The sequence below is a fragment of the Triticum dicoccoides genome, chromosome 6A (genome assembly GCF_002162155.2).
Source record: "Triticum dicoccoides isolate Atlit2015 ecotype Zavitan chromosome 6A, WEW_v2.0, whole genome shotgun sequence".
NCBI lineage: Eukaryota > Viridiplantae > Streptophyta > Magnoliopsida > Poales > Poaceae > Triticum > Triticum dicoccoides.
Genome location: NC_041390.1, coordinates 442,274,435 through 442,297,300, shown reverse-complemented (window position 1 = coordinate 442,297,300; position 22,866 = coordinate 442,274,435). Strand labels below are relative to the sequence as shown.

At 44.6% G+C, this 22,866-nt stretch overlaps 1 long non-coding RNA gene across 1 annotated transcript in view; it reads left to right on the top strand.

The window, feature by feature from the left end:
• The first annotated feature begins 19,369 nt into the window (after window positions 1-19,369).
• LOC119317178 overlaps window positions 19,370-22,866 on the top strand; it is a 4,661-nt gene continuing 1,164 nt past the window's right edge. The window contains exon 1 of the long non-coding RNA XR_005153538.1: window positions 19,370-19,607. This is a non-coding gene — a long non-coding RNA (uncharacterized LOC119317178). The remainder of the gene's footprint in view (window positions 19,608-22,866) is intronic.

Below are 22,866 nucleotides of genomic sequence, written 5' to 3'. Positions count from 1 at the left end.
GATGAACTAGACGAGACTTCACCGGTTGAGACAATTGAGGAAAGACTGAAGATACTCTGCACGAATGAAATTGATTGCTTGAATAAAGGCTCAGACTCCGGAATAAAAAGGGTGGGAGGGCGGGAAAAAAACACAGGCAACTTGAACGGGGGATCAACGAGTAACTTGAAGAGAAAAAACACCGGTTGAAATAATTGAGGAAAGAAAGCAAGGGCTTCACACGAGTAGGAAGGATACTCGATTACAGACTCCGGTTCCTAGAAGAAAAGAGGTCGGCGGGTGAGAAAAAGAAAGACAACTTCGGATGGGGAAAACAACGTCGAAAGAGAAAGAACTGACGACTGATCTTGCAAAAGATGACGAGGATCAAAACCACTCGAAGAGAAATGCGCCGGATTGAAAAGAGGATGGACAACTCACGAAAACTAACCGCGTGATCCTAAAGAAAAATTTGAACGGGAAGAGGAGTAGATCAAAACACCTACGTCAAGATTCCTTACCAGAGCGACGAAGGGGCTGAGGAGTAAAAAGAATTCCTACTCTCCGATATAACTAGACTCCGAAAAAGTTTTTTTTCTAGACTCAACATCGGCCAAACTACACGATCAATCAAGGGGGCTCCTAGGATCGGTCGAGGCTCTTATACCAACTTGTCACGCCCAAGATGCGACCCTATCCTAAAGGAACTCGAATGTCCCACCAAGGATAGAAGCGCATCTTGAAGACGCTTTTGCAAGGTGGATATCATTACATCAACATTACATAATAGTGGGGATACATCCAAGACATACAATGTCACATGAATACGACAATACATCATATACAAGATCAACATCCGACTACGGATGAAACATAAACAGAAACTCAAACAATATCCACCCTGCTAGCCCAGGCTGCCGGCCTGGAACCTAACCCCTGATCGACGAAGAAGAAGAAGAACTCCAACACAAATAACATTCCTCTCACGTCATGATCATCGCATAACCTGTACCTGCAACTGTTGGTGTAGTAATCTGTGACCCACGAGGACTCAGCAATCCCATAACCATGGGTGTCAAGACTAGCAAAGCTTAATGGGTAAGGAAGGGGCAAAAAGGTGGGGTTGCAGCAGCGACTAAGCATGTATGGTGGCTAACTTACGTAAATAAGAGCGAGAAGAGGAGCTTAGCAAGCGGTCGTCAACTAGTAATGATCAAGAAGTGATCCTGAACTCCTACTTACGTCAAACATAACCCAAAAACCGAGTTCTCCTCTCAAACAACCCCGAAAAGAGACAATCACGGTTACGCACATGGTTGGTGTATTTTAGAAGAGTTTACTTCAAGTTTACTACAACCGGATATCAACAAATTCTCATCTGCCACATAACCGCGGGCACGGCTTTCGAAAGTTCAAACCCTGCAGGGGTGTCCCAACTTAGCCCATGATAAGCTCTCGCGATCAACGAACGATATTCCTTCTCCCGGGAAGACCCGATTAGTCTCGGAATCCCGTTTACAAGACATTTCAACAATGGTTAAACAAGACCAGCAAGACCGCCCGCTGTGCCGACAAATCCCGATAGGAGCTGCACATATCTCGTTCTCAGGGCACACCGGATAAGCTAAGCGTACAGGTACCAACGTAACCCAAGTTGCCAAGGGACGGTCCTGCACGGTGCTCTAGTTTGGACCAACACTCAGAGGAGCACTGGCCCGGGGGGTAAAATAAAGATGACCCTCGGGAGCGCGACTCCCAAGGGAAAAAGGCTAGGTGAGGCAAATGTAAAACCAAGGTTGGGCCTTGCTGGAGGAGTTTTATTCAAAGCGAACTATTAAGGGGGTCCCATAAATCACCCAACCGCGTTAGGGACACAAAATCCGGGAACATAATACCGATATGATGGAAACTAGGGCGGCAAGAGTGGAACAAAACACCAGGCATAAGGCCGAGCCTTCCACCCTTTACCAAGTATATAGATGCATTAATAATATAAGAGATATTGTGATATCCCAACATAAACATAATCCAACATGGAGCAATCTTCATCTTCACCTGCAACTAGCAGCGCTATATGAGGGGCTGAGCAAAAGCAGTAACATAGCCAAACAACGTTTTGCTAGGAAGGGTGACAAAGGTTAGAGGTTCATGGCAATTTGGGAGGCTTGATAAGAAAGTGGTAGGTAACGCGGCATAGCGATAGAACGAAGCAACTAGCATAGCAATGATAGTAATGAGATCCAAGGTGACGGTCATCTTGCCTGAAATCCCGCAAGGAAGAAGAACGAGTCCATGAAGAAGATGAAGCCACGAAGATGAACCAAGCATAGACGAACGAATCCTCACGATCACAACGAAACAGGAACTATCGAGAAGAAGCACACAACACGGTAAACACACCACACATGAACAAGGCATGATGTGTTGGGGAACGTAGTAATTTCAAAAAATTTCCTACGCACACGCAAGATCATGGTGATGCATAGCAACGAGAGGGGGAGAGTGTGATCTACGTACCCTTGTAGATCGACAACGGAAGCGTTAACTTGGTTGATGTAGTCGAACGTCTCCACGGCCCGACCGATCAAGCACCAAAACTACGGCACCTCTGAGTTCTAGCACACGTTCAGCTCGATGACGATCCCCGGACTCCGATCCAGCAAAGTGTCGGGGAAGAGTTCCGTCAGCACGACGGCGTGGTGATGATCTTGATGTACTACCGTCGCAGGGCTTCGCCTAAGCACCGCTACAATATTATCGAGGACTATGGTGGAAGGGGGCACCGCACACGGCTAAGAATATGATCACGTGGATCAACTTGTGTGTCTAGGGGTGCCCTCTACCCCCGTATATAAAGGATCAAGGGGAGGAGGCCGACCGGCCCTCTATGGCGTGCCAAGGAGGAGTCCTCCTCCTAGTAGGAGTAGGACTCCTACTAGGAGGGGGAAGGAAGTGGGGAGGGAGAGGAAAAGGGGGCCGCCGCCCCCCCCCCTCTCCTAGTCCAATTCGAACCAGGGGGGAGGAGGCGCGCGGCCCACCTTTGTCTGCCCCTCTCTCTCTCCACTAAGGCCCATATGGCCCATTACTTCTCCCGGGGGGGGGGGGTTCCGGTAACCCTCCGGCTCTCCGGTTTTCTCCGAAATCACCCGGAACACTTCCGGTGTCCGAATATAGCCATCTAATATATCAATCTTTATGTCTCGACCATTTCGAGACTCCTCGTCATGTCCGTGATCACATCCGGGACTCCGAACTAACTTCGGTACATCAAAACTCATAAACTCATAATATAACTATCATCGAAACCTTAAGCGTGCGGACCCTACGGGTTCGGGAACAATGTAGACATGATCGAGACACGTCTCTGGTCAATAACCAATAGCGGAACCTGGATGATCATATTGGCTCCTACATATTCTACGAAGATCTTTTATCGGTCAGACCGCATAACAACATACGTTGTTCCCTTTGTCATCGATATGTTACTTGCCCGAGATTCGATCGTCGGTATCTCAATACCTAGTTCAATCTCGTTACCGGCAAGTCTCTTTACTCGTTCCATAATACATCATCTCACAACTAACTCATTAGTTGCAATGCTTGCAAGGCTTATGTGATGTGCATTACCAAGAGGGCCCAGAGATACCTCTCCGACAATCGGAGTGACAAATCCTAATCTCGAAATACGCCAACCCAACATGTACCTTTGGAGACACCTGTAGAGCACCTTTATAATCACCCATTTACGTTGTGACGTTTGGTAGCACACAAAGTGTTCCTCCGGCAAACGGGAGTTGCATAATCTCATAGTCATAGGAACATGTATAAGTCATGAAGAAAGCAATATCAACATACTAAACGATCGGGTGCTAAGCTAATGGAATGGGTCATGTCAATTAGATCATTCAACTAATGATGTGATCCCGTTAATCAAATGATAACTCTTTGTCCATGGTTAGGAAACATAACCATCTTTGATTAACGAGCTAGTCAAGTAGAGGCATACTAGTGATACTCTGTTTGTCTATGTATTCACACATGTGTTATGTTTCCGGTTAATACAATTCTAGCATGAATAATAAACTTTTATCATGATATAAGGAAATAAATAATAACTTTATTATTGCCTCTAGGGCATATTTCCTTCAGTCTCCCACTTGCACTAGAGTCAATAATCTAGTTCACATCGCCATGTGATTTAACAACAATAGTTCACATCACCATGTGATTAACACCCATAGTTCACATCGATATGTGATCAACACCCAAAGGGTTTACTAGAGTCAGTAATCTAGTTCACATCGCTATGTGATTAACACCCAAAGAGTACTAAGGTGTGATCATGTTTTGCTTGTGAGATAATTTTAGTCAACGGGTCTGTCACATTCAGATCCGTAAGTATTTTGCGAATTTCTATGTCAACAATGCTCTGCACGGAGCTACTCTAGCTTATTGCTCCCACTTTCAATATGTATCTAGATCGAGACTTAGAGTCATCCAGATCTATGTCAAAACTTGCATCGACGAACTTTTTACGATGAACATTTTTGTCACCTCCATAATTGAGAAATATTTCCTTATTCCACTAAGGATAATTTTGACCGCTGTCCAGTGATCTACTCTTAGATCACTATTGTACTACCTTGCCAAAATTAGTGTAGGTTATACAATAGATCTGGTACATAGCATGGCATACTTTATAGAACCTATGTCTAAGGCATAGGGAATGACTTTCATTCTCTTTCTATCTTTTGTCGTGGTCGGGTTTTGAGTCTTACTCAATTTCACACCTTGTAACACAGACAAGAACTCTTTCTTTGACTATTCCATTTTGAACTACTTCAAAATCTTGTCAAGGTATGTACTCATTGAAAAAACTTATCAAGCGTCTTGATCTATCTCTATAGATCTTTGATGCTCAATATGTAAGCAGCTTTACCGAGGTCTTTCTTTGAAAAACTCCTTTCAAACACTCCTTTATGCTTTGCAGAATAATTCTACATTATTTTCGATCAACAATATGTCATTCACATATACTTATCAGAAATGTTGTAGTGCTCCCACTCACTTTCTTGTAAATACAGGCTTCACCGCAAGTCTGTACAAATCTATATGCTTTGATCATACTATCAAAGCGTTTATTCCAACTCCGAGATGCTTGCTCCAGTCCATAGATGGATCGCTGGAGCTTGCTTATTTTGTTAGCACCTTTAGGATTGACAACCTTCTGGTTGCATCATATACAACTCTTTCTTTAAGAAATCCATTAAGGATTGCAGTTTTGTTATCCATTTGCCAGATTTCATAAAATGCGGCAATTGCTAACATGATTTGGACAGACTTTTAAGCATCGATACGAGTGAAAAAATCTCATCGTAGTCAACACCTTGAACTTTGTCGAAAACCTTTTGCGACAATTCTAGCTTTGCAGATAGTAACACTACTATCAGCGTCTGTCTTCCTCTTGAAGATCCATTTATTTTCTATGGCTTGCTGATCATCGGGAAAATCCATCAAAATCCATACTTTGTTCTCATACATGGATCATATCTCAGATTTTATGGCCTCAAACCATTTCGCGGAATCTGGGCTCATCATCGCTTCCTAATAGTTCGCAAGTTCGTCATGGTCTAGTAACATGACTTCCAGAACTGGATTACTGTACCACTCTGGTGCGGATCTCACTCAGGTTTACCTACGAGATTCGGTAGTAACTTGATCTGAAGTTACATGATCATCATCATTAGCTTCCTCACTAATTGGTGTAGTAGTCACAGGAACAGATTTCTGTGATGAACTACTTTCCAATAAGGGAGCAGGTACAGTTACCTCATCAAGTTCTACTTTCCTCCCACTCACTTCTTTCGAGAGAAACTCCTTCTCTGGAAAAACTCCGAATTTAGCAACAAAAGTCTTGCCTTCGGATTTGTGATAGAAGGTGTACCCAACAGTCTCCTTTGGGTATCCTATGAAGACATATTTCTCGGATTTGGGTTTGAGCTTATCAGGATGAAACCTTTTCATATAAGCATCACAATCCCAAACTTTAAGAAACGACAACTTTGGTTTCTTGCCAAACCACAGTTCAGATTGTGTCGTCTCTATGGACTTAGATGGTGCCCTTTTAAACGTGAATGCAGTTGTCTTTAATGCATAACCCCAAAATGATAGTGGTAGATCGGTAAGAGACATCATAGGTCGCACCATATCTAATAAAGTACAGTTATGACGTTCGGACACACCATTATGCTGTGGTGTTCCAGGTGGCGTGAGTAGTGAAACTATTTCACATTGTTTTAACTGAAGACCAAACTCATAACTCAAATACTCTTCTCCACGATCAGATCGTAGAAACTTTATTTTCTTGTTACGATGATTTTCCACTTCACTCTGAAATTCTTTGAACTTTTCAAATGTTTCAGACTTATGTTTCATCAAGTAGATATACTCATATCTGCTCAAATCATCTGTGAAGATCAGAAAATAATGATACCTGTCGCGAGTCTCAATATTCATCGGACCACATACATCAGTATGTATGATTTCCAACAAATTTGTTGCTCGCTCCATTGTTCCGAAGAACGGAGTCTTAGTCATCTTGCCCATGAGGCATGGTTCGCAAGCATCAACTGATTCATAATCAAGTGATTCCAAAAGCCCATCAGCATGGAGTTTCTTCATGCGCTTTACACCAATATGACCTAAACAGCAGTGCCACAAATAAGTTGCACTATCATTATTAACTTTTCATCTTTTGGTTTCAATATTATGATTATGTGTATTACTACGATCGAGATCCAATGAACTATTTTCATTGGGTGTGTAACCATATAAGGTTTTATTCATGTAAACAGAACAACAATTTATTCTCTTACTTAAATGAATAACCGTATTACAATAAACATGATCAAATCATATTCATGCTCAACGCAAACACCAAATAACACTTATTTAGGTTCAACACTAATCCCAAAAGTATAGGGAGTGTGCGATGATGATCATATCAATCTTGGAACCACTTCCAACACACATCGTCACTTCACCCTTAACTAGTCTCTGTTTATTCTGCAACTCCCGTTTCGAGTTACTAATCTTAGCAACTGAACTAGTATCTATTACTGAGGGGTTGCTATAAACACTAGTAAAATACACATCAATAACATGTATATCAAATATACTTATGTTCACTTTGCCATCCTTCTTATCTGCCAATCACTTGGGGTAGTTCTGCTTCCAGTGACCAGTCCCTTTGCAGTAGAAACACTTAGTCTCAGGCTTAGGACCAGACTTGGGCTTCTTCACTTGAGTAGAAACTTGCTTGCTATTCTTCTTGAAGTTCCCCTTCTTCCCTCTGCCCTTTTCTTGAAACTAGTGGTCTTGTCTACCATCAACACTTGATGTTTTTCTTGATTTCTACCTTCGTCAATTTCCGCATTACGAAGAGCTTGGGAATCGTTTCCGTTATCCCTTGCATATCATAGTTCATCACGAAGTTCTACTAACTTGGTGATGGTGACTAGAGAATTATGTCAATCACTATCTTATCTGGAAGATTAACTCCCACTTGATTCAAGCGATTGTAGTACTCAGACAATCTGGGCACATGCTCACTAGTTGAGCGATTCTCCTCCATCTTTTAGCTATAGAACTTGTTGGAGACTTCATATCTCTCAACTCGGGTATTTGCTTGAAATATTAACTTCAACTCCTGGAACATCTCATATGCTCCATGACGTTCAAAACGTCTTTGAAGTCCCGATTCTAAGCCATTAAGCATGGTGCACTAAACTATCAAGTAGTCATCATATTGAGCTAGCCAAACGTTCATAACGTCTGCATCTGCTCCTGCAATAGGTCCGTCACCTAGCGGTGCATCAAGGACATAATTCTTCTGTGCAGCAATGAGGATAAACCTCAGATCACGGATCCAATCCACATCATTGCTACTAACATCTTTCAACACAATTTTCTCTAGGAACATATCAAAATAAACACAGGGAAGCAACAATGCGAGCTATTGATCTACAACATAATTTGCAAAATACTACCAGGACTAAGTTCATGATAAATTTAAGTTCAATTAATCATATTACTTAAGAACTCCCACTTAGATAGACATCCCTCTAATCCTCTAAGTGATTACGTGATCCAAATCAACTAAACCATGTCCGATCATCACGTGAGATGGAGTAGTTTCATTGGTGAACATCGCTATGTTGATCATATCTACTATATGATTCACGCTCGACCTTTCGGTCTTCGTGTTCCGAGGCCATATCTGTATATGTTTGGCTCGTCAAGTATAACCTGAGTATTCCGCGTGTGCAACTGTTTTGCACCCGTTGTATTTGAACGTAGAGCCTATCACACCCGATCATCACGTGGTGTCTCAGCACGAAGAACTTTCGCAACAGTGCATACTCAGGGAGAACACTTCTTGATAATTAGTGAGAGATCATCTTATAATGCTACCGTCAATCAAAGCAAGATAAGATGCACAAAAGATAAACATCACATGCAATCAATATAAGTGATATGATATGGCCATCATCATCTTGTGCTTGTGATCTCCATCTCCGAAGCACCGTCGTGATCACCATCGTCACCGGCGCGACACCTTGATCTCCATTGTAGCATCGTTGTCGTCTCGCCAATCTCATGCTTCCACGACTATCGCTACCGCTTAGTGATAAAGTAAAGCATTACAGCGCGATTGCATTGCATACAATAAAGCGACAACCATATGGCTCCTGCCAGTTGCCGATAACTCGGTTACAAAACATGATCATCTCATACAATAAAATTTAGCATCATGTCTTGACCATATCACATCACAACATTCCCTGCAAAAACAAGTTAGACGTCCTCTACTTTGTTCTTGCAAGTTTTATGTGGCTGCTACGGGCTTAAGCAAGAACCAATCTTACCTATGCATCAAAACCACAACGATAGTTTGTCAAGTTGGTGCTGTTTTAACCTTCACAAGGACCGGGCGTAGCCACACTCGGTTCAACTAAAGTTGGAGAAACTGTCACCCGCAAGCCACTTATGTGCAAAGCACGTCGGGAGAACCGGTCTCGCGTAAGCGTACGTGTAATGTCGGTCCGGGCCGCTTCGTCCAACAATACCGCCGAACCAAAGTATGACATGCTGGTAAGCAGTATGACTTATATCGCCCACAACTCACTTGTGTTCTACTCGTGCATATAACATCAACATGTAAAACCTAGGCTCGGATGCCACTGTTGGGGAACGTAGTAATTTCAAAAAAATTCCTACGCACACGCAAGATCATGGTGATGCATAGCAATGAGAGGGGGAGAGTGTGATGTACGTACCCTTGTAGATCGACAACGGAAGCGTTAACTTGGTTGATGTAGTCGTACGTCTCCACGACCCGACCGATCAAGCACCGAAACTACGGCACCTCCGAGTTCTAGCACACGTTCAGCTCGATGATGACCCTCGGACTCCGATCCAGCAAAGTGTCGGGGAAGAGTTCCGTCAGCACGACGGCGTGGTGACGATCTTGATGTACTACCGTCGCAGGGCTTCGCCTAAGCACCGCTATAATATTATCGAGGACTATGGTGGAAGGGGGCACCGCACACGGCTAAGAATATGATCACGTGGATCAACTTGTGTGTCTAGGGGTGCCCTCTACCCCCGTATATAAAGGATCAAGGGGAGGAGGCCGGCCGGCCCTCTATGGCGCGCCAAGGAGGAGTCCTCCTCCTAGTAGGAGTAGGACTCCTACTAGGAGGGGAAAGGAAGTGGGGAGGGAGAGGGAAAGGGGGGCGCCGCCCCCCCTCTCCTAGTCCAATTTGGACCAGGAGGGAGGAGGCGCGCGGCCCACCTTTGTCTGCCACTCTCTCTCTCCACTAAGGCTCGTATGGCCCATTACTTCTCCCGGGGGGGTTCCGGTAACCCTCCGGCTCCCCGGTTTTCTCCGAAATCACCCGGAACACTTCCGGTGTCCGAATATAGCCGTCCAATATATCAATCTTTATGTCTTGACCATTTTGAGACTCCTCGTCATGTCCGTGATCACATCCAGGACTCTGAACTAATTTCGGTACATCAAAACTCATAAACTCATAATATAACTATCATCGAAACCTTAAGCGTGCGGACCCTACGGGTTCGAGAACAATGTAGACATGACCGAGACACGTCTCCGGTCAATAACCAATAGCGGAACCAGGATGCTCATATTGGCTCCTACATATTCTATGAAGATCTTTATCGGTCAGACCGCATAACAACATACGTTGTTCCCTTTGTCATCGGTATGTTACTTGCCCGAGATTCGATCGTCGGTATCTCAATACCTAGTTCAATCTCGTTACCGACAAGTCTCTTTACTCGTTCCGTAATACATCATCTCGCAACTAACTCATTAGTTGCAATGCTTGCAAGGCTTATGTGATGTGCATTACCGAGAGGGCCCAGAGATACCTCTCCGACAATCGGAGTGACAAATCCTAATCTCGAAATACGCCAACCCAACATGTACCTTTGGAGACACCTGTAGAGCACCTTTATAATCACCCATTTACGTTATGACGTTTGGTAGCACACAAAGTGTTCCTCCGGCAAACGGGAGTTGCATAATCTCGTAGTCATAGGAACATGTATAAGTCATGAAGAAAGCAATAGCAACATACTAAACGATCGGGTGCTAAGCTAATGGAATGGGTCATATCAATTAGATCATTCAACTAATGATGTGATCCCGTTAATCAAATGACAACTCTTTGTCCATGGTTAGGAAACATAACCATCTTTGATTAACGAGCTAGTCAAGTAGAGTCATACTAGTGACACTCTGTTTGTCTATGTATTCACACATATATTATGTTTCCGGTTAATACAATTCTAGCATGAATAATAAACTTTTATCATGATATAAGGAAATAAATAATAACTTTATTATTGCCTCTAGGGCATATTTCTTCATGATGCTCAACCGAGTACGATGCATGTCCGGTTTAAAGATTCATGGCATGGCAAAGTGCAACAAACAATGCTACAAATTAAGTGGAGCTCAATATGCAACGAGTTGCATATTGAAGAAACACCACATGCATTTATTTAGTTCTCTCCCGATTATGTACCCGACAATATTAAATGTTATTCAACATGGCAAGGGGTGAAGCATAAATAAACTATCTATTTAGGCAAGTTTAAATGAGGCTGGAAATAAAAAACAACAATTCCGGAAAATCCTCATGTTCATATTTCGAATTTGCTACTGTTCTGCCCTAAACACAATTTTAATGTTGTTAAATAGCCAAATAAAATGTACCAAGTTAAACTAGGCATTTTTCTACCCCATTTACATATAAAGAACATTTAAATCCGAGCTACGGTTATTTAGTTATGAATTAAATCATTTTAACATACTAATTATGCAAATTAATCCAAACAGCACGTTTAAACATTTTAAACATGGATGAAAATTGCATATTATGAAACTAGAAGGAATTTAAGCATTTTACATATTTGAAGTTTTTACATATGATGCACTGTTTGTGAGATATTACATGCATGATGTGGAGGGTTTTTCTGTAAAACAGCAATCTCTGGAAAACTAGCAAAATCGTAGAACAGGAAAAAAACATGACACGGGCCAAATCTAGTGCATGATGGGCCAACAGAGAGGAGGGGCTGGGCGACTGCTCACATCAGGCCAACAGGCCGGCTGAGGGATGTAGAGGCGCTGGGCCTTGGCGTGCTGGATGCGATCCAGGCGCGGGTCAACGCGCGGTGGTAGCGTGCGCTTGTTCTCTGCTCGGAGGAGGACGAGGCAGAAGGCAGGGGGCGATGCAGGGGAAGCAGAGCATGGCGGCGACCTCCGGCGACGAGTGGATGGACGAGGGGGACGGATCCGGTGCGAAGGAGGTCGAGGAAGGCCGAGGCGAGGCGCTGGCATTCTCCTCTGCTCGATGCAGAGCAAGCAGAGGCCGGCGGAACAAACTCTAGGCGCAAGGGAGGAGCAGGGAAGACAGGAGGTGACGCGATGCAGAGGACGCAGGGGAGGTAGTGGCTGGTCGAGGGACTTACGGAAGAGCAATAGCGGCGGTGCAGGGCGCGGTCAAGGCAAGCAGCGCTCACGTTCTGAAACTGACGAAGCGGGCGGTGACAGCTTCGTTCGTCTGATCGAAGCGGAAACGAGGCCCTGCGGCGGGAGGCGGGCACGTGCAGCGGACGGCGGGAACGGGGCCGCGGCCAACCGGGATGGAGGCTCTGGGACGGCACGGGGCGACCCGGTGGTGGACATCCATGGCCGGCGGCGCCATGGTTGGAGGTGCCGGCGCTGCTGGATGGCTCGGGCTCCTGGCGCCTTGGTCGTCAGGGTCCTGCGAGAGAGAGAGATGTGAGGTTAGGAGAAAGAAGGAAGAGAAGGAGGGACCGAGGGAGAGGGCGCGGGGTCGGCCTGGGGCTGCTGCTGCGGCCGACTCGAGGAGAGCTGCTGGTCTCAGGCGCGTGAGGAGGGAGGAGCTCGAGCGCGAGGGTCCTGGTGACGCGGTCGCCGGCGACGGTGGAGGCGCTGCTCGGGGACGAACGAGCAGAGGAGGGGAAAACGAGGAGGAGAGGAGTCTGGCTGTGGTTGGTGGATCGGGAGGGGATGGATCCCAAGGAAGAGGATCGATGGTGGCTGGTTGGCTTGGTGAAGAAAACGAGGGACTTGGTCGGAGAGGATTTGGATCGGGAGGAGATCCCGAGGTGGGAGGTGGAGTGGCGGCGACAAGGAGGATGGGACAGCTGCCCTAGATTTTAGGGTTGGTCTAGTTTATATAGCAAGCGGATTTTGGGTAAGGGCATTTGGTTTCTCCGATCTTAATCGGACGGTCTCGAATAAATAGGCTAGGGAGTCCAAACAAATAAAACGGTGATGTTTTATAGATGTTTGTTGATGATCCGGACCCAAATGTGATGACTGAACGGGTCGGGTTTGGGATAGTTTCGGAAGCGCACGCGAGGGGTCTATGCACTGTGGAGAAATATTAAGCGGCCAGACGAGAGGGACTCGAAAAACCCGGTTGGTCTCGGAACGGTCAACGAAGACAAGGGATTTGATGAGCTCAGAAAAGAGAGAGAAGAGAGCGGTCCGGTTGATCTGAGAGAAGGTCAACCGAGAAACGGAAGAAGCGGCAACTACGAGCGGATGCAAGTTTTATGAAAACATGAGAATTCAATGCTCATGATGACATGGTGAATGCAACAATCAAATAAAACACACGACAACAACAAAAAACAAGGAAGGCATCTGGAGCGTCGGTCTTGGGGCGTTACAGTGTGAAGCGGAGTACATAGCTACTTCGGAAGCAGCAAATGAAGGAGTCTGGGTGAAGGAGTTCATATCCGATCTAGGTGTCATACCTAGTGCACCGGGTGCAATGAAATTTTTTTGTGACAATACTGGTGCAATTGCCTTGGCAAAGGAATCCAGATTTCACAACAGAACCAAGCACATCAAGAGACGCTTCAATTCCTTCTGCGATCAAGTCAAGGAGGGAGACATAGAGATTTGCAAAATACATACGAATCTGAATGTTGCAGACCCGTTGACTAAGCCTCTCTCACGAGCAAAACATGATCAGCACCAAGACTCCATGGGTGTTAGAATCATTACTATGTAATCTAGATTGTTGACTCTAGTGCAAGTGGGAGACTGAAGAAAATATGCCCTAGAGGCAATAATAAAGTTGTTATTTATATTTCATTATATCATGATAAATGTTTATTATTCATGCTAGAATAGTATTAACCGGAAACTTAGTACATGTGTGAATACATAGACAAACAGAGTGTCCCTAGTATGCCTCTACTAGACTAGCTCGTTAATCAAAGATGGTTAAGTTTCCTGACCATAGACATGTGTTGTCATTTGATGAATGGGATCACATCATTAGAGAATGATGTGATGGACAAGACCCATCCGTTAGCTTAGCGTTAATGATCGTTTAGTTTTATTGCTATTGCTTTCATCATGACTTATACATGTTCCTTTGACTGTGAGATTATGCAACTCCCGAATATCGGAGGAACACCTTGTGTGCTATCAAACGTCACAACGTAACTAGGTGATTATAAAGATGCTCTACAGGTGTCTCTGATGGTGTTTGTTGAGTTGGCATAGACCGAGATTAGGATTTGTCGCTCCGTGTATCGGAGATATATCTCTGGGCCCTCTCGGTAATGTTCATCACTATAAGCCTTGCAAGCAATGTAACTAATGAGTTAGTTACGGGATGATGCATTACGGAACGAGTAAAGAGACTTGCCGGTAACGAGACTGAACTAGGTATGATGATACCGATGATCAAATCTCTGGCAAGTAACATACGGATGACAAAGGGAACAACGTACGTTGTTATGCGGTTTGACCGATAAAGATCTTCATAGAATATGTAGGAGCCAATATGAGCATCCAGGTTCCGCTATTGGTTATTGACCGGAGATGTGTCTCGGTCATGTCTACATAGTTCTCAAACTCGTAGGGTCCGCACGCTTAATGTTTGATGACAATTTGTATTATGAGTTATGTGATTTGATGTACCGAAGTTTGTTTGGAGTCCCGGATGAGATCACGGACATGACGAGGAGTCTCGAAATGGTCGAGACATAAAGATTCATATATTGGAAGGTTACATTCGGACACCGAAATGGTTCCGGTCGTTTCGGATAAGTTTCGGAGTACCGGGGGTTACCGCCCCCCCCGGGAAGTTATTGGGCCTCATGGGCCTAGTGGTGGAAGAGAGGAGGCCGGCCAGGGAGTGGCGCGCACTCCCTAGCCCAAACCGAATTGGACTATGGTTGGGGGGGATTTTCTTCTCTCCTCCTCCTCCTTCCCTCCTTCTCCTACTAGGAATAGGAAAGAGGGGGGGTCCTACTTGGACTAGGGAGTCCTAGTAGGATTCCACATACCTGGTGCGCCCCCCTTGGGCCGGCCAGCTCTTCCCTCCCCTCCTTTATATACGTGGCCAGGGGCACCCCAATAACATATCAAAGTTTCTCTTAGCCATGTGCGGTGCCCCCCTCCACAGTCACACACCTCAGTCATATCGTCATAGTGCTTAGGCGAAGCTCTGCGCCGGTAACTTCATCATCACCGTCACCACGCCGTCGTGCTGACGGAACTCTTCCTCAACCTCAACTGGATCAAGAGTTCGAGGGACACCATCGAGCTGAACGTGTGCTAATCGCGGAGGTGACGTACGTTCGGTACTTGGATCGGTTGGATCGCGAAGAAGTTCGACTACATCAACCGCGTTACTAAATGCTTCTGCTTTCGGTCTACGAGGGTATGTGGACACACTCTCCCCGCTCGTCGCTATGCTTCTCCTAGATAGATCTTGCGGTGATCATAGGATTTTTTTTTGAATTACTACGTTCCCCAACAGTTTATCTTGCTTAGCATAAGTTGTTGGTGCACACAAGTGAGCCTAGTTGTTGTAGGTTTTGTGCTTGAAAAATTAACCGCTAGGTTTATTCTGCATTTGTTCAAGCCTAAAATGTAATTATTTTAAAGCGCCTATTCACCCCCCTCTAGGCGACAGCCTCGATCTTTCAGCGTTTCATGATACAGAGCCACCGCCACCTCCTGTTCTTCATCGGGAGGCCAGATCTGGAGCCCGTTCAGGGCTCCAGAGAGAGGAATCTTCGGTCTTCGTCGTCATCAACCCTCCTTCATCACCAATTCCATGATGCTCCCCATCGGGACTGGGTAATTCCTTCATAGGCTTGCTGGTCGGTGAGGAGTTGGATGAGATTCATCATGTAATTGAGTTAGTTTTGTTAGGGCTTGATCCCTAGCATCCACTTTGTTCTGAGATTGATGTTGTTGTGACTTTGCTATGCTTAATGCTTATCACTAGGGCCCGAGTACCATGATTTCAGATATGAAATGTTTATGTTTTCACCATTTTATCTATGTTCTTGATCCAATCTTGCTAGTCATATGCACCTGCTATGTGTTATGATCCGTAAACCCCAATGTGACAGTAATTGGGATACTTTCCGGTGATGGGCGTAGTTTGAGGAGTTCATGTATTCATTATGTGTTAATACTTTGTTTCGGTTCTTTATTAAAAGGAGGCCTTAATATCCCTTAGTTTTCTTAAGGACCCCGCTGCCACGGGAGGGTAGGACAAAATATGTCATGCAAGTTCTTTTCCATAGGCATGTATGACTATTTACGGAATACATGCCTATATTATATTTATGAACTGGAGCTAGTTCTGTGTAGCCCTAGGTTATGACTGTTATATGATGAATACCATCCAACGAATTCAGTGATCCAGTGCCTACGAGTTTTTCCACAGATTGTTCTTACTAAGTTACTACTATTGCTGCTACTATTACAATTGCTACAAAATTACTGCTACTACTATTACCGTCACTACTGCTATCATAACTATCGTACTATTGTGCTACTAATCACTCTGCTGCAGATATTTAATCTCCAGGTGTGGTTGAATTGACAACTCAACTGCTAATACTTGCAAATATTCTTTGGATCCCCTTGTGTCGAGTCTATAAATTTGGGTTGAATTCATTAGTTCTGAAAACTATTGTGATCCCCTATACTTGTGGGTTATCAGTCTAACTACAATAAAATAAGATCGCATGAAAACTTTCACCCCATCCGAGAACATTTTTATCCCACTTAGAAGATAATATTTCGGAGGTGCCGCAGGCGTGTGCGAGTGTGGTTGGTCTCAGAAAAGACAACGAAAAGGACAGGAAGAACCGACAACTACGAACGGATGCAAGTTTTGAAAAGAATGATGGCACGAAGTGCCGATGCAATGCAAATGATGCGACGATGAATGCAACAAACAAATGAATCACATGACAACAATGAAAATAACTAAAAGGCATCTGGAGCATCGGTTCCGGGGTGTCACATGGAGCTATTATGTATCACTTTAGGTTGTGACTGTTACATGATGATGAATGTCATCCATACTCAATATCTATCGATGATCCAATGCGTACGTTTTTTCTCATATTGTCTTTGCTAAGTTACTACTATCGTTGCTGTTACAAATTTGCTATTGTTACTATTGTTACCGCTACTATCAAATATTGTGCTACTAAATACTTTGCTGCAGAGAGTTACTTTTCCAGGTGTGGTTGCATTGACAAGTCAACTGCTAAGACTCATAAGTATTATTTGGCTCCCCTTGCGTCGAATCAATAAATTGGGCGAAATACTACCCGCGGAGACTGTCTCGATCCCCTATACTTGTCGGTTATCACACCCATGCTTGGGATGATGGTGAGCGGTTCTGCAATCCATGGGCGGCGATGCTAAGTCCACAGTTGATGGTGCTACGCTCGTCGGTCAGTGGTGCTACGAGTGGCGGCGAGTGGTGAATGTGGTATGCAATTAATTGTTCGACGCCCATGCTACATCCATGGTTGACGGGTGCTGGAGCTGGACGACCACGATGCTGGAACCTATTGGCGGTGATGCTACTTGCTGGAACCAGCCGGCCTCGACGACAACCACATGCATGAACCAATTGGTTAGTGTGTTGTCTGTTGTAACCAGAAGACCGCGATGGCGATCCCGTACTATAACCTGTCGATCGCGATGCTACGACCATGGTTGCCGCATCATGGATCCCGCTGCCGCCGATACTGCGAGTAGCACCGAATCATGTGCCACGAATGGCGCGATTGAGAGTTTCAAGTGGGATCTGGCGACAAATGAGGTCAAACCGACTGTTGGTGCAAGGCGTACTAGGGGTATGAGACATGGGAGAGGTTGTCCGCGAGGGGATGAGAAGATGGACACTCTGATAATCAAACAGAGCGAATCGTGCGACTAGCGAGGTGATCGATCTCATGTGGGATCCTTCCACCAACGCCTAGCGCTGATCTTTTTAGTTTCTCTATGTAACCGTTTAAGCTGATGTATAGTTTTCTCTCTATTTAGGGCTTTTCTGGAATTAAACTACAGAAGAAAATTCAAAACTAATTAATTTCAATGAAAATACGAAAAAGCCAGGAGGTCAAATTTGAAATTTTGGTTTGTGACAAAGGATTTGACAAATGCTATTCCTGCTATTCAAAGAGTTGTTAACAAAAATGGCAGAATTAATGAATTGAGCGTGGGTTCTTTGTTGTGAAACTAGCGTACCAGGGTTCAAGTCATAAACTTGACAGTGATGTTCGTATTTTTCTAAATTTATTTTATGCTTTTTGATGATGTTTGTTAAGTGAGATGAGACATCTCGTCGACTAATATCTCTGGTGACTTCGATAATCTTAATATGTGATGCCGGCTCCGTATCTTGAAGGTGCTCATATGGTTAGGATGTGCATGCGTGCGTTTTTAGAGGTGAATGTATGTTCGTGCATCTACAATTTTACTGTGTTTTTTCAGAGTACGCCTAGGCGTACCATAGCTTTATAGAAGGCAGAAGTTTGATTACAAGAACACCGCCACTCGTTGCGAACAACGAGTGTAGCACAACACTACACCCTGGCAAGTCTGAAGACATCCACCACACGACCAGACAAAACTACAAAGCAAAAGAGCTTGTCCTAAACACATGGTCTCGACCAACGCCGGACACCTCCAAGACCACCAACTCCTAAGAAACTTTTCTTGTCGACGCACCATCCATTCTGAATGCCTAAGAGGAGGTGACAAGTGAATGACATGACTTGATCAGATCCGAGAAAGACACCGTCTTGGACGCACTGGCGATGGCCGTACATAGCGTTGCCAAGATCAAGAAAGGACCACGACGAACACAGGAGGAGAGCAACGAGGAACCCAGTCGTGCCTCCAAACACAATGCTCTCAACAGAGGAGTGACGTTGAGGACACCGGCATCATGCCGATCCAATCAAATTTAGGCTTTCGTCCGGAAACAACCATGAACTCAAACATGGCGAGAAGAATATCGAATCCACCTCGGTGACGCCTTCAAGGAGGCGTGTGACGCTTCGAGAAACATGTGCGCCATCGCCGCCGGCCCGGCCAAAGCTAAGCAAGATTTTTCATCCGAGGATTGTACATCTTCATACCACGAAAGAGTTGGCAAGCACCGTCCATGAGGTCTCACACTGCCACCACCGCAGCTCCACACCATCGTAGCCGCCAGACCGCACGGCTGAGAGTAACGCGGCCCAATCAACATCTCCAAGTTTTTACTGTCTTAATTGAAAAAAAAGGGCAGAATTCCTGCCGGTTTATACGGTCAAAAAGAAGATGGCTGAAAAAAAAAGAAAATGGCTGCGTGTATAGGTTCAAAAAAAATATTTCCTCCGTTTCATAATATAAAAATATTTTTGACACTACACTGTTGGCAAAAACGTTTAGAGGGAGGGAGTAGAAAACACACGTTCGAGAAGCACCGATCCCTCTCTACTAAACCTAATCTACTCAGTAATATCCACACACGGACGCAAACCTCGACCGGCGATGCGGACTCGCTCCTCCTCGACATCCTCACCTCCGGCGATGCGGACTCGCTCCTCCTCGACATCCTCTCTTCCGGCGGCGAAGCGGGCGCGCTCCTCCTCTCCTCTGGCGGTGAAGCGGCGACGCGAGCGCGCTCCTCCTCAACATTCTCTTCCGTCGAGATTCCCACCCGCTCCAGGTGAGCTACTCGCCTCTCAGTCGCACCTACTCTGCAGGGGAAACTTTTAGTAGCTACTAATTGGGATGCAAAGGAAACCCTAGATTTGTAGCAGCACATACCTGACGTGAGGCGCGCGTTTTTGGGTCCGAACCAACAGATCCGGACACGGGGTAAGGTTTCGTAGGCTTGGTTGGAGAGGGAGTCCTAGGGTAATGTTTGGCTTGAGCCCCAACTAGCCATACAATTTTTTTGGTATCACCGATGCATGAGTATGACAAAAAATTCGGTAAGTTATTAGTGTTTGGATCGTAGCCCATTCCAAGTCCAAAATTTTAGCAAAAAATATACCCATGTTTGGTTTACCACCAACTGACTTGATGCAGCGAAGTGCCTTGGTGCAAGCGCTTGCTAATCGGGTGAGGGCCGACTTGCTTAATTAAAGCCAAAAGAATCTGAACACACCCCTAGAGAAGCGGTTTGCGAGTACATTGGCGTGGGTTACTTGTGTTCTGGCGGCGGCACGAAACATGGGGAACACGAACATCTCCCACGCAGTTGAGATTCGACGTTGCGCCCACCGCCTCTCAATCTGCTACCCCCTTTATGCTCCCCTCAGCTTTCTCTCACTTGCTCCCTGGCGCACCGCTGGTCCTTTCTGGTAGTAACACGTTCGGCCCCTGCATCGGCGGTTGTACGTTCCTGGCCACTGCGCACACCCCTGGGCTCCCACTGCGGCTGCGCCCATGGAAAATTTATCTCAACTGGAACATTCTGGCGAATGGGATGCAACCTTACTTGGTTAGAACATTTGGACAACTAGGTGATACCCTACTGATCAATTATTCTCGATTTAAGCCATAGTATAACTAATTTTAAGTTTTTTTAGGGGAACTAATTTTAGGTAGAAGATGTAGTTTGCAGGTACTCGCATGCACTGCTTGATGATGTCCTTCATGCTGTTAAAAAAATGAAAATTATTAGTATGGTTGTACTTGTGTAATCAGGTTAGCTGAGAGAAACAGACTTTTAGCTAATTTTAATTGGATGAGAGAACTGATGGTACCTATATATTTATTGTGATTATCCTCTCGACCTTGTTACGTGTTCAAAGTCACATCGTTGCTTTATGCCATCCGACAACCTGAGATGAAGTTCTCCAGCTGGAAGATCTACCTCTTTTCCACTATTGCATGTAAATATTGCATTCTTGAGAAATTCAACGTTAAATATGTAAGTGTTATCAGTTTGTACCTCTCTCTGTTGGTGGTTTCAGCTTCTTTGTATTAAATGCTCCTTTTAGCTAAAGAGTACCTGCGAACAAAAAACATGATATGAATTCATGTTCGATTGATATGAACTAATCAATCTATACAGAGAGTTTTAAAGGTATTACCTATTTTGTTTTTTCTCGGTATCAATAGTTGCGGGTTGGCAAGAGGCGAGTGTAACATTGTTCAATTCCTCTAGTGTTTTGATCATTGACCTGCAGCAAAAGTTTGGTCAGAGGTGTTTAGATAGAGCCTTTAACTTCTATGTTCTGGTTGATGGCAAACCTCTGGATACTAATTGTTGAAGATGGATGGGTAATCAGTTCCTTGCTTTGACATGGCTTGAAGTATTTCATGGCTCATGTCAGTTTTTCTATAGGAAATTATGGTTGAAATTACGCTCGAGAAGATACTTTTTAAAGGAATAGAAACTGTCTACCTTTGTAGAGAGTGACATTTGTTCATTGTCGACTGACAAGCTTTTCTTTATGAAATAACTTGCGGGGAACCTAGATACTGAATTAATCTTCATTCTAGTAAGTACAGCATCGACTCTCATATGGAAGGGTCCCTATCATGATGATCATACTCTAGCAAGCGCCAACAACCTCATTTGGCGTAATATGGCAACAGTCTAGATGATTATCTATTTGATTGATCATTTCACTTGATGAATCATATGGCCCAGCATTAGACGACATTGAAGATCTCGCACAATTAAATCCTTGGGTCACATACTTGAAAAGAATCTGTACATACCATTATGATTAACCTTCTCCGTATTTTGACCTTGATATTTAACGACCAAGTAGAGACTGTGTACCAATGCGAGTAGCAAGAGACGTGTGAAGCAATGAAGCCAATCCGAGCATCAAGAGACCTATGAAGCAAATGGTCAAGCACCTTTCGATCTTTACCAAATTCTGGGAAATTAAAAAAACCTAAGTTTGGGGATACGAAAATCACGGGTGGCTGAAATAGGGAGCATGCAGTATAGTATATTGGAGAAACATGATGATATCTTTTCTACTACGTCTATCCTAAATGATGAGAAACAGATCAATTTTCTATAGAGTAAAAGTGATTTGCTAATCTGAATTGCAACAACCCGATGAAAGTCTCTATGACACTCTTCAATGGCATGGAAAAAGGAGCCAATAACCTTACCTGTGAGTTCTTTCTGATCACACTGCCCTTGTCAGATTTTAGAGTTTAAACTCTAGCATCAACCTATTATTCCTATTAGAAATGGATACAATCAATTGTAGAATAAACACACACATCAGAATATAATATGGGAACCAAGGCTCTTGAGATTTTTTCTCAGATGAGCAAAGTTGTAACAAGAAGAAATAGGAAGTACCATGAAACTTAAAAGCCTAATATTCCATATTAGCATTGTATGTTTTTGCAGATGAAAGTGATAGTTAAGAACAATCTGGACAAATGCGATTAGCAAAAGACCTGTGTAACAACGGAATCAATTGGAGCAGCAGCAGTCCTATGAAGCAAATCGTCGAGCACCTTTCGATCCGAATTGCAATCTGAGAAATTCATAAAAATAAGCTCAGGGATAGGAAAAATCAGTGTGGCTAAAATTAGGGAGAATACAACTTCTAGAGTGGAGGCCGGTTCATGGATGAGGACGCGAGCATGTGTGTGTGCTGGATGATGATGGCAGCATAAACTGGTTGTTAAACGCAAATGCACCAGCAGCTTTTCCGCATTTGTAGGGTAATGGAGGGCGATCTATGAGGGGTGATAAATGCTGCGGTGCCTCGGCCGTTTCATGGACATTTGCGGCCAGGAGAGCATACGTCGTGGAGGCGGAAGGGGCGGCGGCAATAGGGTGGTAGCAGGAAAGTCTACCAATAAGCGAGTTAATGTGCACCTATGGTTGGGGAGCGTCGGACGTGGCGGTGGCGGGCTCGAGAATGCATCGGCTGCGACGGAGGTGGCCGGGAGAGTGTCTGCTGCGGTGGGGGCTGGCCGGGGGACAACATAGCTGG